The sequence below is a fragment of the Pongo pygmaeus genome, chromosome 4, assembly GCF_028885625.2.
Source record: "Pongo pygmaeus isolate AG05252 chromosome 4, NHGRI_mPonPyg2-v2.0_pri, whole genome shotgun sequence".
In the NCBI taxonomy this organism is placed as follows: domain Eukaryota; kingdom Metazoa; phylum Chordata; class Mammalia; order Primates; family Hominidae; genus Pongo; species Pongo pygmaeus.
Genome location: NC_072377.2, coordinates 129,465,895 through 129,485,336, shown reverse-complemented (window position 1 = coordinate 129,485,336; position 19,442 = coordinate 129,465,895). Strand labels below are relative to the sequence as shown.

The 19,442-nt window shown below is 40.6% G+C and overlaps 1 long non-coding RNA gene across 1 annotated transcript in view; it reads right to left on the bottom strand.

Moving 5' to 3' along the window:
• LOC129036781 (uncharacterized) overlaps positions 1 to 15,544 on the bottom strand; it is a 333,381-nt gene extending 317,837 nt beyond the window's left edge. The window contains exons 1-2 of the long non-coding RNA XR_008502648.1: positions 15,510 to 15,544; positions 10,213 to 10,295 (exon numbers count right to left, since the gene is read on the bottom strand). This is a non-coding gene — a long non-coding RNA (uncharacterized LOC129036781). The remainder of the gene's footprint in view (positions 1 to 10,212; positions 10,296 to 15,509) is intronic.
• Positions 15,545 to 19,442: the final 3,898 nt, after the last annotated feature.

Here is a 19,442-nt window from a genome sequence, read left to right as displayed (position 1 = left end):
TGTGAAACCCTGTCTCTACTAAAAATACAAAAAATTAGCCAGGCATGGTGGCACATACCTGTAGTCCTAGCTATTTGGGAGGCTGATGCAGGAGAATCGCTTGAACCCAGGAGGCAGAGGTTGCAGTGATCCGAGATCATGTCACTGCACTCCAGCCTGGGCAACAGAGTGAGACTCCGTCTCAAAAAAAAAAAAAAAAAAAAAAAGAAGATCTAGAAGCCCCCAAGATCATAGAGACCCCAGAGCACTTAGAAAGCAGAGAAGTCACATTTAGGCGAGGAGAACCTACTCTAGAGTCCTCTTGGTTAGAATCTCAGTTCTGCTGCTTTGGTAATTTGGGGCAAAGTGATCTCTCTGTGCCTCAAATTCTTTACATATAAAGTAGAGATAAAAACACAGTCTACAAGGCCGGGTGCAGTGGCTCACGCCTGTAATCCCAGCATTTTGGGAGGCCGAGGCAGGGGGATCACCTGAAGTCAGGAGTTCGAGATCAGCCTGGGCAACACAGTCAAACCCCGTCTCTACTAAAAATACAAAATTAGCCAGGCGTGGCACATGCCTGTAATCCCAGCTACTCGGGAGGCTGAAGCAGGAGAATTGCTTGAACCTGGGAGGTGGAGGATGCAGTGAGCCAATATCGTGCCATTGTACTCCAGCCTGGGCAACAAGAATAAATCTCCGTCTCACAAAAAAAAAAAAAGTCTATATATAAGATTGAATAACTTATGCAAAGGGTTTAGAATATTATATTACATCGTGGTTATAAGTACTATTTTAAGTGTTTGCTACTATATTGTTACTCCTAAGAGGAATGCAGAAAAAACCGTATGAGAATCCCAAATTAATTTAAATTTACAATAAATGAAAATACATTTTAAGCTTAAGGTGACTGAATTTGCCTTGATGAGCATATCTTTTTCACCTTAAAAAATAGAGATTTCAAAGCTAAGTTCAGCTTAATTACAGAGAAACAAACGTACATTTCTATACAGTGCATCAATTGGAAGACAATTCTTGGCTTCCCCCTATTTGTACATATCTTGGGAGTAGAGCCACTGCCTGCCTTTTGTCCAGACTATATTTTCAAGGATGTCTGTACAGTAAAAGGCCCTGGAAGATAGACACAGTGTTTCCCTCCAAAGAAAACAAGGCATGTTTGGTTCTGTCCAGTAAATTGAAGGTAACATCTCTCTTCAGGGCAAAGTCAGGCAGGCTACCTATTATAAAAGGTTCAGGTTCCCTGAACTCAAGATTTCTCTCCTGTAACACAACCCACTGTGAGTCCAGGAATCAGCTGTGCAGCCCTGTAGCAATCAGGGCTTAGGCAGCTGGGACAATCACTGATACTCTGGCTACTGCTATTGCTGTGACTAATAAATGGTTCTTTGTCTCTGACCCAAGAGTCTCATATTTTCTGCCAACATCCATGACACTGTGGCAGGATAACTTGTTAGCTTGCAAGGAGGGTAAAAATCTCAGAACTTTCACACCTTATTTAATATATTACCAATAAACTAAATAAACCAAAGTATTTATTTATATATCTGATTTTATTTTATTTCTATAGTTTTGGGGCAAGAAGTGGTTTTTGTTTACATGGATAAGTTCTTTAGTGGTGATTTCTGAGATTTAGGTGCACCCATCACCCAAGCAGTGTATACTGTATCCAATATGTAGTCAAAGTATTTCATCTTATGAAATATAATTTAATAGAGTCATAAGAATACTCATTTTTCTACTTTTATAAGTTTTTCAGTGTTTTGTTTTGCTCTCAGGCCATTCAATATATATACTTATTTTATTCTTTACACACAATATGTATTTTTAAAAAAGAAAGACACTTATCTATATTTAAACAATAACTAAACGTTTATGCTAGTGACCAGAGATGTCCAAATGTGGCACATTTTGAACACATCCACAGTCCAAGGATTTATCATTACCTAAGCTAAGAACACCGCAGAACACAGATTTTCAGAGTACAAATTCCATTTCTCCATCTGCCACATTCAGATGAGATCATGGAATCAAAATTAATTAATTAGTTCAAACCTAAGTTCAAGAACACCATAAAGAAAGTAACAACAGTAAATGATTATTTCAAAACAATGATAACATCCATTATTTTATTATCTCTGACTGAAAACACTCAGTTGGGTCACATTTTTAAGTTTATTCAAAGAAAGAGAAAATAGATCAGTTGATATTTCTTCTAAAATCATACAATGAGATCACCAAAGCAAATACAAGACAAATATTCACACCACCACAAACATCAAAGAATAAAGTCAGTGTTTTTTCTCTAGCTCTCCCCAATCCTGACCATTCTGGAATAACATGTTTCTGCTAATCTGCCCACTTGTGAATGACTTGTAGAAACTGACATCTAAAATAACTTCATGGGGTTAATTAAACTTAACCAGTCCTGGCTACTTTCTCAAATGTCATAATAAAAGAGTGAAATTATACACCAGACATAGTTGTTTTCCAAAGTGGGAAACATAAAACTTTAGGGAGATGAATTATAATGTTATGTCAGCAGTATTTTTACTGAGCAGACCCATGAATGTGGTGGTGCTGAGACATTTCTCCTCACGCCCTGCTGCCGGGAGTTGTTCCTCCCTACTTTATTCCTCCTCCACTTTCCTTACTTAGTCATTATCAAATACATTCATCTTGTTTAAATAACACGGTACTTAACCTCCATTTGATGTTGGGAATGTAGGGCTGCTAAATTACAACCAGAAGAATATGACAGAGTGTGAGAGAAACAGGCAGAGAGGAAAATAGAAAGAAATGTCATGTTTAAGTCTCATAATAACCAAAAACTATATTAAATTCAAAGTATGACTCTATTTCTAGAAGGAGGAAGCCAAGCTGACAGTAGCTCTTTTCACCTGGTAAAACTGGAGATGTGTATAGCTGTTTATAGGCTGATCACTTTTCTGGGATTTTAACATAGTTATAGATTGATACAGCTCACTGCCCACCCACCAATACCTAATGTCCATCTAAGCAACTTTTCCACAATCATGGAATTTCAAAGAAAATCCGGGAATGGGAATCTTAATCAGGATGCATTTTGTACATCACCTGTGGAGTTTTCAAACCTACTTATATCAAAATTCTGCCTTTTAAAAGGTTTACAGTGACTCCATGGTACCCACTGAGAACCACTGATAGTGGTTATATTTGTTGGTTTGTAGTTGCCCAGAGGACATATGTAAAAATTACCTTCATATTGAGGATTATTAAAAGAATATACAGAATTGGCGTGGTGGCTTATGCCTGTAAACCCAGCAATTTGGGAGGCCAAGGCAGGTGATCTCTTGAGCCCAGGAGTTTGAGCCCAGCCTGAGCAACATGGCAAAACTCCATCTTTACAAAAAATAGCTGGGCATGGTGGTGTGCGTCTATAGTCCCAGCTACTCAGGAGGCTGGGAAGATCACCTGAGCCTGGGAGGTTGAGGCTGTAGTGAGCTCTGATCGAGCCACTGAACCCCCAGCCTGGGCAACAGAGAGAGACCTTGTCTTAAAAAAAAAAAAAGAAGAAGAATGTAAAAGGAATTCTACGTATTGCAATCTTACTTAGTCATAGAGCGTGGAAAAACAGAACAGTAGCTCAAAATATTTGTGGAAGGAACCTGAACTCAATTGGCCCACTTCTTTTGTTTATCTAGAATTCATTTTTTTCCAAATGAAAGTAGGCCCAGTATTCTGCCATTCAGTAAGGAGCACTGCGATGAGCCAGGAATTCACACTAAGCCACTCCACAGGCCTCCCCAGTTTCTACTCCATGTGTGACTGGCTTTGGTTTGGATCCCATTAACTAGTTTAATTAATACTGTTTTGATTACAAATGAAAATAAGTTATATCTAGTTCATACCAAAAGAGGTCTTTGTTGTCTGGCATCTCCCAATCTCAGTAAAGGTAGTCATAAAGGCCTGGGAGTTAACAGGAACCAGGACTCTGATGAAACAGGGTTCTCTAGGTTTCTCTTTACTGTGGTTCTCTGCATGAGAAATTTTTCCTCAAGGCTGTACCTACTACTACCAATATCTTACATTTTCCCAGTTCTATCAACAAACTATTCTGTCCCCACTGTTGTAAATAAGAAAACAAAATAAACAAAAAAGACTCAAGAAAAAATTCTTATTGGTTTGGAAGGATCATGTGACCAAGCACTGAGAGTATCTGGTCCCAATGAGACTTCCATGGCTGGAGTGAAGGGCAAAAAGAATTCCTTTAAACAAGGAGTAAATGCTAAACAGGTAAGGCAATAGTTCTCTACTCCCCTGGGGGGAAAGTTTTATATCACTAAATATAATGTGGCAGTAGCTGTAGTATCTGTGCAAGAAAGAGCACCCCTGGGCTACGTTACCTAATATGACAGCTGTAGATAAGGCAGCTACCTGAGACTTACGGACTCATGGTGCATCCTGTCCAGTTCTTAGGCCAAATTCCCTTCATTCTACAGATGGGGAGATAGAGCCGAGAAAAATATAAGGTAATCTACACACCTGAATCTTGCAAATAACAGTAATAAATCCAATTGCCCCCTACACACATTGCAGGGTGAACTGACGCTCCTCCCAACACACAAATACAGGATTTAGGGAGGTATGATTTGAGGTGAGGTCTAACAATGCCAGTTAAGAACTTTCTCCAGAGGTTTCTTAGGTGAGCACTACAAAGTTAAGTCCTCATGACATTCCAATGTGTTTGAAGCAAACCTTTGAAGAGAAAAGCAGCCAGAACCCTAAACGGATGCCCCTCCTATTCCACCCTCCATCTCCACCCCACTTCATAACCCTGGGGCCAGCCCATTCTCTGCCTACTTCCCTGAGGGCAGAGTGACTAGTTCAAGCACCCGGATGACTCCCTTTCTTTCAAACATTGAAGAGCTTATATATTTATCTAGAGTTTTAAATTTACAGTCTTAGATGGGCAGTCATCTTACTCCCTTTATGTCTATGTAAGTGAAATCAGTTTACTAGAATGTAACTTTGAATTGGAAAGATAGTTTTTCTGCTAATGTGCGGAAATGGAAACTCTGAGTTGTTTTTTCAATTCTGAAAAAATGAAAATAATCTCTTCTGGGCAATAACGGATCAAATTCAGGGCTGGCCTATCCCCAGGCCCATCTTTCTTTCTCCTCTGGGCCTCTAATTTCCAGTGTCTGGTTCGCATGCCACTGTGTCCCATCAGCTTCTGTGCAGGTATAAGTTGCCCACCTGGACTTAGATGTGACATTTTCTCAACCTGGTATTCATTAAACTCTGTTGTTCGCATACAACCACAGGCCTCCTACAGCCTGTTGGTCCTCTCAGCGCTTCTGAGCCCACACCAGGACTCAGGAGCTTGCACCCACCTTCTCTACACTGCTCTGGGCTCATAGTGAGGCTGTCCTTGGGACTCCCTGACTAAGTGCCTGCCTTAGTCATTGGCTACAGTCATGACAATACCGGCTGCTCCAGTACCAGATTGGCCTTGAGGATAGCTTAGAGCAGAGGCACCAAGTCTGTAGCTCCCAGATTCTACCAAATTTATCTAGGTGTTTCTCTGTCTCTCTCTGTCTCTCTCTGTCTCTCTCTGTCTCTCTCTGTCTCTCTCTCCATGCCACAGCTCTCCGGGTTTTGGTGTCTGCTCTCTCAAGCTACAAATTTTGGGAATACTAAACACTCTGTCTCAAGCACCTGCTCTTTCACATACGAAACACTTTATTTTCTTGACTATGAACTCTAAATTATCTGGTCAATGTTGGAGGATGCTAATAGTGAACCAACTCATTATTTTTAGAAGGGACAAATAAGGTATATAAAGAATCAGCATTTATTTTGCCTTCTTCTATGGTGTGCACCACAATAACCAAATGATAAGTGGATGGAGAAAACATGATCTTTATAAAAAAATATTCCAGCTTATAAATGAAGAAGAAATGTTAGAATTACAAATATCACCAGTTTGCAACCTCTATAACAGAGGACATTAGCAGCCACAAACACCAAAAAGAGAGAAAACCAGACAGTATGGTATGTGCCTATTGTTGGAAAAACCCACCACTTCCTATATTATTGCCAAAACTAACTGAATAAGTAAATGAATGAATCCAATCAGTCTCTACAGTCAATTTATGAAAATGCAAAGCATAGTGTAACACAGGTACCTACTCTTCAAGGATATGATCAGAAAAAACTGGATGGGAAAACTACAGGACAAACAAACTTGTTTCTTCAACAAATAAATTGCAAAGAAAAAAAGAAATGGAGGAGAAATCTATAGAATAAAAGATATTTAAAAGACATACTTGCTAATCTTATTGTTCAGGTCATGTTTGGATCCAGGATTAGAAAAAAAAAAAAAAAAAGGTGTAAAAAGGACATGACATTTACAAGAAAATATTTGATTTGATGTTGATGATATTAAGGAATTGTTGCTATTTTGGGGGTGTGATGATTACTTTGTATTTGCATTAAAGCAAAAGAGTTCTTGTCTTTTAGAGATGTATACTAAAATACAGTTGTCCCTTGTTGTCCCTGGAGAATTCGTTCCAAGACGCCCACAGATACCAAAATCTACAAATTGCTCAAGTTCCTGATATAAAATAGTATAGTATTTGCATATAACTTACTCACATCCTCCTGCATACACTGAGTCATCTCTTGATTATTTATATCTAATACAATGTAAATGCTATGTAAATAGTTGTACTGTTTAGGGAATGACAAGAAAAAAAATCTGCACACGTTCAGTATAAATGCAACCATCTTTAACAAAAAAAATGAATCTGCAGTTGGTTGAATCCACAGATGTGGAACTGATGGATATGGAGGGCCAACTATACTTAAAGGTAAAATTACTTGATATCTGGGATATGCTTCAAAATAATAAGGGGCTAAATGCAATGTAATATCTTGGATTGAATTCTAGAAAAGAGAAAGAATTTTAGTGGTAAAACCGGTGAAATAGGAATAAAGTCTAGATTTAATTAATAGTTTCATATCAATACTAATATATTCATTCTGACAAACGTACCATGGTATTGTAAGATAGGGAGACATAGGTAAAGAGTATGTGAAAATTGCCCTATCTTCGCAACTTTTCCATAAATCTAAAATTATGCCAAAATATAAAATTTATTTTAAAAGCAATGAGAAGAGAGAAGTGGATGCAGGTGTAGATGGGACAGGATTCACCAAGGATGACTGGTTGTTGAAACTGGATGGCGAGTATAGAGGATTACTGTACAACTCCACCTTCTCTTGAGTGAGTTGTAAATTCTCCATAATAAAGTCACGTAAGTCAAAAACATTATGATCTTTTCTATAAACTATTAAGAGCCTACACAGACCTTTGGAAGCCACTAATTTTGACACTTTGCTCTCTGTATCATTTCTGCCATCAGGGCAGTGGTGCCTAAACAGTAGGGCAAAGGGCAGGAGCAGAAAGAATTGGAAAACAGCAGAGTTAAATATCACCCAGATACAATCACTTGCTTCTTTTCTTTTGTTATTAGACCTCAAATTATTTCTTCCTTTATATTTTAAAATCTTTTTTCACCTCTATTTTTATAGCATTTTAGATCTCTTCTAGCACCATGGTGTAAGGTCCCCACTGCAATATAACAAACAACCTAGGCGTATTAAGCAAGCTAGAAGCATATTTCTCTACACACAAAATAAGTCTGGAGGTCAGCAGGCCAAGACTGTCACAGCAGCTTCATGGAGTTTTGGATGTCTCCAGCTCCTGCCTGTCCTCTACTCTTAGATTCCTACGATGGTAGCCTGGTCACCACACTTACAAGATAGCTTCTAGAGCACGCGCTATCACACCCACATTCCAGGCAGCAAGAAGGGAGGTCAACCCACTTCTCTTTAAGGAAATCTCCCAAAAGTCCTACATATTTCTGCTAACCTTTCACTGACTAAAACATACCCACACAGCCACTCCTGGCTGCAAAGTGGAAATGTAGACAATGGTCTTTTAATTATACTCTGGCTGTCCTCTACAAAAACAGAGTCCTATTACTGAAAAAGGAGAATGAACTGGATGTTGGGTAGAAAATTAGCAGCCTCTGCCACAATCAGTCGTGGGAAAAATCTGAACATGCAATGGCAGAGGAGTCCAACCATAACTTATGCCCAAATTAATTATCCGGCTAGTGCAATCAGCAAAGATCTGGAAGTATCTGTCATCCCACATAAGCTGCTGGCTGGTTTATGTTGATTGGTTTGACTGAAAGTTAAAAGTAGAAAACTGCCTGTTCATTCACCCTTCACAGCAAGATATCATCTATCTACATCAGACGCCAATATATGTGCATTTGTGTCAGCATCATGTATAGTACTAGATACGCCTGCTGTGACTATAATGTCCTTTAAACCTAAAATGGAATCATTATAGATTCCTCCTGGCAGCCCTCTTGAGTCTCTGGGAGACCTTCTGGCCTCCTGGCCAGTCTCCAGAGAGATTCCTGTCTGTCTGCCCGGGAGGAGACACATTCTGGGCTGCCTGCCCGCACTCTAACCTGCTGCTCACACGGGTAGAGAGCTGTGTCTATTTGGGTCAGTCCTTCCAAGTGATTATTCTGTTGCCTTTAGGTAAGTTCACTTGAATGTCCCACACATACCAACTGTGCACACCACATGTTTGAATGCCAGTTGCCCAGTAAAAGCAATGAAGTATGTTGGAAAAAGCATCTGAAATCTGAGACTGAGAACCAAGCTGGAGCTCTTTTTGGTCCTGGCAGTGAAAGCTTAGGAAATTCACTTAGGCTCTCTAAGCCTCAGTTTCCTCATATGCCAAACAGAGATATTGCTACCACCTCTACTTTCCTTGCAAATATATTGCAAAGCTCAGTTACAATGAGATATTACATGTCACAGTGCTATACTTAACACCAAAAAAAGGTTAGTATTATTCTTAATCTAGTGAAAATGTGAGTCATCGAAAAAAGAAGAGAAAAACAAGAAACAACAATAATGTAGCTCAAGCTCATTTGACCAGGGTCAACACAAAGAAATATAGTAACCAGTGCCAAATCTGCAGGATATAAAGAATGAGACAAAAGGATCAGTGAAATTCTATCTGCCTCTGAAATGATAGATTCTAAATGACTTCTCTCAGGAAGTAAACTTACAACATTCTTCGAGCCACTATTTCCATTTATTATCAGCCATTCTTCCCATGGAACATCAGTTCGAAGAGGAAACCTATTGTTAAATACTCTATTCTCCTCCAACTGAAAGGGTGAACTATGTTTTATTTCTTTTAACTAAGTCACCTTTAAAATTCAGCAAGATTCCTATCTCAGCAGCAAAGACCCAAAACTCTCACATAAAATTTTCCTGCTCAATACCATCAACTAGGGTCCATTTCCATTCATGAATATAAGCCTTTGGGCACAAGTATGTAAGTAGTTACATAAATTCATTCAGGGAGATAGGTGACTTCTGTAGGTGTGAATGTACATGTGTATGTAATTCTATATATTGGAGCCTCTAAAAGGTTTATAGTTTTATAGAGACATTAACAAGAAGTAATTTTAAATCCTTTAGTTTTTGTCAAAAGAAGGAGCTTTAGTTTATGCAACATAAAATTAGAATTGCTTTTACTTGCTACCAGTTTAATATCAACATTTTTATCCAGAGTTAGTCCCAAAGCTAAACTGCTGGGATTTGACATAACAAAACTACTCTCCATATGTGAACCAAAAATTACCTGGGATCTATCGGCCAGTTAAGACTTTTTGCTCAGATCTAACTTTAGAGGGTGACTTCTGTCAAGAGCTAAGGAAGAACACAATTCATTATGACTGCAGAACTCAGAGAAGTCAAGAAGCAGATTCACTGGCCATTGGTAAACTTTTCCTGTGACCCGCAGCTAGAGCAAAGTACCTCTTAATTGTGAATAATTTTTCCTGATAAAAGTTTCTCACTCCTTTCTTAAATCTGGAACTTCCCTTGCTTGGAAAACACCCACACACACATAACAAAAGGAATTCATTCCAGAAGTCCAAGAGGCCTTGCATGTCAGGGTCTGGCTTTCATGGTTGCAAAGGGAAATTCTGGCAGGTGGTCACAATGGTATTTTGTCCCTCTCAAACTTGCTGCCATCCAACCACACTGTAAAACTCAGCTGGTTTACATTTGTATAATTTTTGTCTAACAAAGGGAGGAAAAAGACGATAAGAAAATTAGCTGAATACTCACCAGATCACAAGGCTGAAACACAGGTATAGGTAAATTCATCTGTAAGAATTTTATCAGTGCTGTGTTCCCAGAACTGTTGCATGCTGTGTGGAGGAAACAAAAGTAGGAAACACCGTCCTAAGTCTTGAGAACTTAAAATGACTTACTAGTGACAATGTTAATGAGAATAAGAGTGCCACTGTGCTCCCATAGTACCCTGCATAAAGCATCACTGCACATACTACTCGTTATAATGAACAGTTTGTGTGACTGATGTCATCCACCATGTCCAGCCCCCAACAAGAAGCATGGCATATCTGTCATAGTAAACACACAGCCCAAAGCATATTCGATAAATGCTAACTCAGTGAATGTAGGAAACAACAGTAGAAAAAATTAAAGAGATGTGAGAGCCGTAGGGATTCAAAATGCAGTCAAACATGAGCCCATTATGTTTCTGGGAATTACCAAGTGTTAATATTTTTCATTCTGCTAATAAGGCATCTTTTCATATTCCTAAGAACCAATTTGAATTTTTCTGCCCTCAATCATACTATACACTGAGAAACAACAGCTACTATGCTAGAAAATATAACCTTTAGTCTGGGAGTCCATTGTTAAAAAGCAGGTATTATCTTACTGCAGAAGAAAGGGAGAAGAGATACTAAGAGTGATGAAGTTGATTTCATTGCTGTGTTTTGGTGACAATGTATTCCCAAGGGGAAAGGCAGGCTTGCTGGAGTGGGGGAAAAAAATGAAGGCGGGAGATTCATTTTTTTTTAAGTAAATTAAGTCTTATTCTGTACAAAGCAGTTCAGATAAAACATCTGCTTACTAGATTATAAAGTGTTGAGAGTCCTAGACCTTCACTCTGACCCAATGATTCAGCATTCTCAGTGTAAAACACCGTTTATAAGAGAACTTTAATAAATATCATGATGTGAAGGGTAGTTGTATGGTGAAATAAGTTTAGGAAACACTAATTACCATATCTGCCTCCTTAGATTTGCAACGTACCTTTATATTGTAAAGAAAATTGTGTTAGTTTACTTACTCAGGGTTTTCCCAAAATTATTTGCCTATGAGCTCATTATTCACAAAGTAGATTAGAAAACATCATTCTGGGAGCTGCGTTGACTGCTGACTTTTCTTTCAGTGCTAAATTCTGTATCATTTTGGGCCAACATTCTATCACTTTTTAGAAGTCATAGCTAAAACTTGGGAACATATTACTACTCCTAAAGAACATAAGAGCTGAGTTCTAAAGATTGAAGCTTAGCAAGAGCCCACCCTGAAGACCAAGGATGAGAAACAGCACTTGGTATCACAGCCTAAAATTAAAATATTCTTGGGGAAAAAAATTGAGCTTGAATCTGATCAAGCCTTGCTAGATCTTACCACCATTTACAGGGATGACACCATGGAATGCAATCAACAAAATCTGAATTTGAGAAATTCCAGAGGATGCATAACCTGCTGCCTTCAAAAAATAAAAAACAAAACATAAGGGAGGCTGGGCACCGTGGCTCACGCCTGTAATCCCAGCACTTTGGGAGGCTGAGGCAGGTGGATCACGAGGTCAGGAGATCGCGACCATCCTGGCTAACACAGTAAAACCCCGTCGCTACTAAAAACACAAAAAATTAGCCGGGCGTGGTGGCGGGCGCCTGTAGTCCCAGCTACTCGGGAGGCTGAGGCAGGAGAATGGCTTGAACCCCGGAGGCGGAGCTTGCAGTGAGCCGAGATCATGCCACTGCACTTCAGCCTGGGCGACAGAGCGAGACTCCGTCTCAAAAAAAGATAAATAAATAAAGGGAGGTGTTTTCAGTAGATTAAAAGATACTGAAGACGCACATCAACCTTGTGGTATTTGAGTTTTGTTTTTGTTTTGTTTGAGACAGAGTCGCTCCGTCACCCAAGCTGGAGTGCAGTGGCGCAATCTCGGCTCACTGCAACCTCCGCCTCCCAGGCTCAAGTGGTTCTCCTGCCTCAGCCTCCCAAATAGCTGGTATTAAAGGCATGCATCACCACGCCAAGCTAATTATTATTATTATTTTGTATTTTTAGTAGAGACAAGGTTTCACCATGTTGGCCGGCCTGGTCTCAAATTCCTGACCTCAGGTGATCCACCCGCCTTGGCCTCCCAAAGTGCTGGGATTAGAGGCCTGAGCCACCACACCTGGCCAGTGTTTGAGTTTTATTTGGATTCTAATTTGAGCAAATTAACTATGAAAAAATATTTATGAGACAATCAGGAATCTTTGAACAGTTTCAGGATATTTTATGATATTTAAAGAATTACTGTTAATTTTTTTAGATGCGATAGTATCATGTTTGTAATTTTGTAAATATATAAGAAATACTTTCTGAAATATTTTTGTATGAATAATATGTTATCTAGGATTTGCTTCAAAATAATCCTGGGGAGGGGGATATCAATAAAAATAGATTTGCCATAGTATGATGAGGTGGATACATGAGAGCTTAGCACACTATTCTCTCCAATTTTGTATTTTTTTCAAATTAAACGTTTTCAAAAAGCAGTTGGAAGAAATAAAGCGGGCAAATAAACTATTACAAACTAGATGAATACACTGAAAAGCCACAGGAGCAAGGAATTGTGAGACACAGGGACAGAAAACACCATGGATACAACAGAGAAGTAAGGGAGTGTGAAAACCAAGAAAAGAAAGGAATTTCAGTGGAGTTTTGAGAGAGCAAAACAGATTATGAAGTGTTCAAAGCATGATGTCTGGTGAAGAAATGTACATAGCTATACCCTCTGATTTGAGGAAGATGGTTATGAAAAAAGATGGTGGTTGGAAGTCAAGTGAAGGTTTGGCAAGATGCGTAATGCTATGAACTGAATTGTGTTCCCTCTAAATTAATGTCGTGAAGCCCTAAGCCCCCTCCACGTGACTGCATTGGAGAAAGGGCCTTTAAGGAGGTGATTAAAGTGAAATGAGGTGTAAGAGTGGAGCCCTGATCCAATAGACCTGTTGGCCTTGTAAGAAGAACAAGAGAAACTAGAGATTTCTCTCTTGTCATGCACACAGAGGAAAGGCCATGTGAGGACATAGCAAGAAGGTGGCCATCTACAAGCCAGGAAGAGGGTCCCCACTAGAACGGGACCATTCTGACACTTTGATCTTGGACTTCCAGCCTCCAGAACTGTGAAAAAACAAATTCTGTTGTTTAAGCTACGCAGTCTATGGTATTTTGCTATGGCAGCCCAAGTTGACTAATGCAGGTAAAACATGCACATTTACCTCATTAGCCTTTCTCCCTACTTTGCTAAGCATTTATCATGTTTTTTTATTATGTTGAAATTCGACATGGGAAAACAGATGTCACTGAGTGGTATTGTTGTTCTGTGTTCCTTTAGGAAAAGCTCAGTCAAGTACAGCCACAAAAGACGACACAGGAGAGGCTCCAGGAAACAAGATGTGTGATACTTGCAGGTCCTGGAGAGCCAGTTACTGCCTGCTGAGAGGGGGCCATATGGGAGGAGTGCCAAGGAAGCAGGCTCAGCCAAGCAGTGGGGAGAGCCGAGAGAGAGTGAGGACCTGTGGTCAGGTGCCTTCACTGGCAGTCAGGGTGTGGTACACAAGAAAAGGGATTTCACTGGTGCATTTGAATGTTACTAAGTCATGGTTGAGGGAGGGCAGTGATGGGAAACTTGTGATAGGAACCAGCCTTATCACATTAGTGCACCTGGACAAGGTGCTAGCAGCTCAACAAGAGGCAGCAGGAAACAAAATAGGAAGTTTTAAAATTTTTAAATTTCACAATACAGCTATAAAGACTCAGTAATTGTTCCTCTCAAAGTTTGTTTTCATAACATGCTCTTTTCACTGTATTCACGCTTTACTTCTTTAAAGGAGAAAACACCACCTTTCAGCTTTAATCATGAGCAGAAAGCTTAGATAAACCATGTAAATCCAGGCCGGGCACAGTGGCTCATGGCTATAATCCCAGCAATTTGGGAGGCCGAGGCAGGTGGATCACCTGAGGTCAGGAGTTCGACACCAGCCTGGCTAATTTGTCAGGGCTAACCCCGTCTCTACTAAAAATACAAAAATTAGCCGGGCATGGTGGCAGGAGCCTGTAATCCCAGCTACTCAGGAGGTTGAGGCAGGAGAATTGCTTGAACCTGGGAGGCAGAGGTTGCAGTGAGCCGAGATCACGCCATTGCACTCCAGCCTGGGCGACAGAGCGAGACTCCGTCAAAAACAAACAAACAAACAAAAAAGTAAAGCCAAATTTTTCTCCCTTATTACTTTCCAAAGCACATAGGCTCACTTAATTCAGCTATTAAAAATTTCTGCATTCAAGATCTCCCGGTTTTTCTGACCAAATTGATGCTCTTAAATTTTCCTCATTCTGATTGTCTAGGGTTCCCAACACCAGTCTCATGTTCAATGATTCACTAGGGTTCACGGGACTCAGCATATAATCACAGCTATGATTTATTACAGCAAAAGGAGGCAAGGCAAAATTAAACGGAAAAAGGAGCACTGGGTGAGGCCCAGAGGAAACCAGGCACAAGCTTCTAAGGATCCGCTCCCAGTGGATTCTCACAGAACACACTAAATTCCTTCAGCAACGAGTTGCAGCAACACATGGAAATGTTGTCTACGAGGGAAGTTTATTAAAGACTCAGTGCCCAAGGCTTATGCTGGAGGCTGGTCACTTAGGCACTCTCTGCCTAGCACTTGCCAAAATGTCATACTCCAAGAAGAAATGCAGGTGTTTGGCATAAGTCAATCGCACAGTTCAGGCACAGTGAGCCACTCATCAGTTAGGCAACTGTGGAAACAGATGCTATCCTGGTGCCAACCTTACAAGCAGGCCTAAGAGAGCTGTCTCAGGCCTGCCATGTTAACTTTTCTCTGCACAGTCATGTGAAAATTTGCTGTCATTCAGGACTATTCAGGGTCTTCGCCCACTGTGACCTCTTTGTAGCCTTTAATACTCTGACCACATCCTCTTTCTGAATTTTATCCCTTTCATGATTTTTATACCATGCTATACCATGAAACTATTTCTTCCCTTTTGTGTCACAAAAGGGGATTATGAGGGCAGTCCCATGGTTAGGGACTGAGGGAGGTGGGTGACCCCAAACTGTAACTCTTTCCCCTTTCCCTCAGTGAATCTGAAATCAAATACAACCACACATCCCCAAAATGGAAACCCTTCAGAAGACCAATCTATCTCGTCTCTATTCGGAATCTGTATTCTCTCATCCCTACATCTCTATTCCTGCCCCTTGTAGCATATCTCCAACTCAGGCTAAAGTGGCATGTGCCCCAACTCACCCTGGCTTCTTTAGAAGGCATGTGCCGCACTTCTAATCTTCATGTTTCTCACTTGGCCAGAGAGACGTTATGGAGAGAAGCTTTGCCACACTACGTTCTGTCTGTTCTATTGCCCCAAGATTTCACATTCACGTACTTCCCATCCTCAAAGCAATCATGGCCTAATTGGCCTCAATCCCTTCATCACTTCCATCCTACTAATACCCAACGTATAAATATCCCTAACCACAGCTGTGACTTTTGATCACGCCACAACTTAAAACTGTCAGTGTTGCCTGTTGCCTATTTCCTAATGAACAGAATTTCCTAATGAATAAAACTCTTGGTCTGGTATTAAGGTCGTCCGTGACTTAGCCACACTCTCTTTTTCTAGTCCCATCTTCCTCTACTGCTGTTCCCATATTCATTTCTGAAGTGAATAAGGAAGCTATTTAATCATGCTCCTCTAGATAATTTAGTCAAAATAGATCAATGGGCTTTTTTTTAATGTACCTTTTTTTCTCCAGGCTACCTTAATTGAGAATAGGATCAAGAACTCATTTGTAATGATCAGCTAAAGCCAGGCTCTCTCTCACCTTGCCAGCACACTGGAATCAGCTGGATCCCGCTCCTCGGTTTTCTGATTCAGTCGATCTAGGATGTGGCCTGGGCACCGGGGTTTTTAGAAGCTTCCTAGGGTTTCTATAATGCATAACCAGGGCTGAGAAACACTGACACAGAAAATCTGTCTTTGCTTGTGTTTTGTCCAAAATGGACTATGGGACTATTACAACAGAGTCCATGCATGTTCTTTTTATTTCTCTATTCCTTATCTAAAGCCACAGTCCTCCCCTTAATCTCCACTTCTCCTCTTTGACACCTAACCCCCAATGCCTCTTTCTTGAGAAGCCTTCCCTGATCTCCAGTGAACAGCATTCTCACCACCCCTGAAATGTAGGACCATCTTGCTCATGCCCCTCTGCTTCTGATGTTGCTCATCTGTCTCACTTCTCACATTATTCTTGTATTGCTGAAGCCCCTCTTTCCTCAGGTGCCTTTCCAAGCACCTTTCTCATACTTGATTTAGAATAAAATTTTGTGTTGTGATGTTAAATGAAAATTTGAAAAATCAAAACGTGATTTTTAATTTTTGCAATGGTTGTGTAATGCTTTTAATGAGAGATTCACCCAGCAAGTCAAGTAAACATATTCTGATCTTCCCAAGTCATGAATTGTTCCGAGAGCAAACACTCACCCCTAATCATTTTAAGATCTGAACCAACTCTGGGAACATTTGCTTTACTTCTCACTGACAACTAGTCGCTTTTCAGGCTTAGGCTACCAAATCCAAAGTTGCATATTCAGAATTCCAAAACAAAAGAAAACCAAAATAGCCCCCTTTTGCCATGTTGTCTCCTGCTATAAATTAGGCTGGGTTTGCATCCAAATGTGAGGAGAGAACAAGGAGATGAGAATTGACATGCATCATTAGTTGGCAGTAGTTTGGTTTTCTTTTCTTGATTGCTTCAGGGCTGACAGCTCACCTGCATTTTAGAACAGGCACCTGCTAATTCAACTTTCCAACCTTTAATCTCACCCTTTCACCTATGGCATTTTAATTACCCTACAATTAATATACTCCTGATTTTACCCACATGGAAGAGTGGGATGGGAGGAGGGTGAGGAGAGAGACTGGCTTGATGGTAATTTATAGTCCAGATACACCTCTTTTTTTTGTCCCTAGGTGAAAGTCTCTAATCTTGATTCATTCTAATAACAGGCCTGAAAACACTCTCACCACCATCCCCAACACAAACACACACACGCACACACAGATGCTAATAAATGAGACATCATCTCCTTGAACAGAATCATCAGTTCTCACTTCCCTTCAAATCTGTGCCTCTGACCAATTCTCCCTCAACCTCACTGCCTGAAGCTAGGAACCCCATCTCTTAAGTGGGAGGAGAAGGGAAGGTCGATTGGCAACCCAACAAAGTGACAAAGAGGGCAAAAGTTCTGAAGAAGTTGGGAGAAGGAGGAAAGGGGGAAAAAAATGAATAAACAGACTTTTCTTTGCCCTATGGATGCCCACAACGACCCTTGGAGTAATTTTAAATTCTCCATAGAGGAAGACTCAAGGTCCCAGCTGGCCCCAGCTTTATTGGTATTCCCCACTAAAGGAAGATCAGTATGCCAAATGGAAACTCTGCAAATGAAAATTAAGCTCTGGGTCATGGGAGGGGTGGGGAATGGAGCAGCGCTTTTTACCCACCTGCCCTGTAGAAGCTGGCCTGTGGCTGTGGCTGGCGCCTGCTGCTGTTGATTGGCAGTCCTCTGGGTGAGTATTCACCTGGGCAGACACAGTGCCAAATGGACTCCGGCCATCCAGCTCAGGCTGCCTGCTGGGGCCGTGGCCCTCCCTCAATCCTGCACACATGAGGACATGGGCTTTGAAGAGAGACTTCATCTGTCTTGGCAAAACTTTTTTTGGTCCATCCTGAGCACTACTGATCTTCTTGAGTAGCCACTTTAGCATTCTACAGGGCATCTTTTGTCCCTTCAACTCTGCTAATACAGTCTTATCCTAATGCTGGCTTTGAATTGCAAAGAATTAAAATGCCAGTCTTCTGTTCCTATGCCTTATTAACGTATTGACCACCAACCACTTGCCATGAAGCTTACTTCTTATTTCAATGAACACTCACAGCAAATCTCTGGTACTGGTCTCTTTTCTCCATTTTACAGAAGAAAGACACTGAGGCACAATGTCTCACCCAACTTAAGGCATGAGTTCCCTCAATTTTCTACAATGCCATGCAATTCCTCACTTGGTGCTGAGTCTACTCAGTGCTTGAAGTGGCAGGTCGGATGTGTTCTTTCCATTGAGAAAATAAGGAGGTGGGTGATTTATCCAGAGGAGCCACCCCTCTTTTTGACAAACTGGCAAAATGAGAACAAGCTATGTTTATTGCTTCCTAGAAATTAAAGGGACAACACCTTTCCAAAGCACAATTCTTCCCCAGGAGTGATTAGGGTACATCCTGAGCTCTAGTGGTTTGTGGTTAAAACTTGCCCTGTACACCAAGACTTCACTACCACTGCAGAGACCATGAATGCGGCCTCGAGCTGCCTTCTTAATTCAACCCAGACTGTCTAATTACATAATATACACATTTTTAATTGATTTACTTTGGTACCCCTTATATTTTTTACTTCAAATTTTATAGAGCTTTTTCTTTTGAAAAGCATCTTCACATGTCTCCTGAATATCATTTTCCTGATTCTTGGTCACATTTTACAGATGAGGCCACAAATTCTGCCTCAGGATTCAAGCTGCTTCACTATTCCATGTTATTTCTGTTCTTCAAAAACAAGGATTAAGAAAATCCTCATGAAGTACTGTTTGGGGTTGAATTTTGTCCTCCAGAAAGATATGTTGAAGTCTCAACACCTAGTACTAGTGAATGTGACCTGATTTGGAAATAGGGTCTTTGCATATCTAATTCAACGTAAGTTAAAATGAGGTCATTGTGGAGTAGGGTGAGCCCTTAAGCCAAGATGACTGGTGTCTTTATAAGAAGAGGAGAGAAGACACAGAGATAGGCACACATAGAGGAGAACAGCACGTGATGATGGAGGCAGAGATTAGAGCGCTGCATCTAGATGGCAAGGAACACTAAAGATTTACTGCCAGTAACCACCAAAGCTAGGAGAAAGGGATGGAAGAGATCCTCCCCTCCATCCCTGAGAGATCATGGCCCTGCTGACACCCTGACTTTAGGCTCCTGGCCTCTAGAACCATAAGATAGTAAAGTTCTATTGTTTTAAGTCCCACAGTTTGTAGGACTTTGTTACAGCAGCACTTGGAAACCAACACAGGGAGCATCTGAATACAGGTGTTCCAGAGCCAGGCCAACGGAAAGGATTGGGGCTGCAGTATTTCCCATGTTC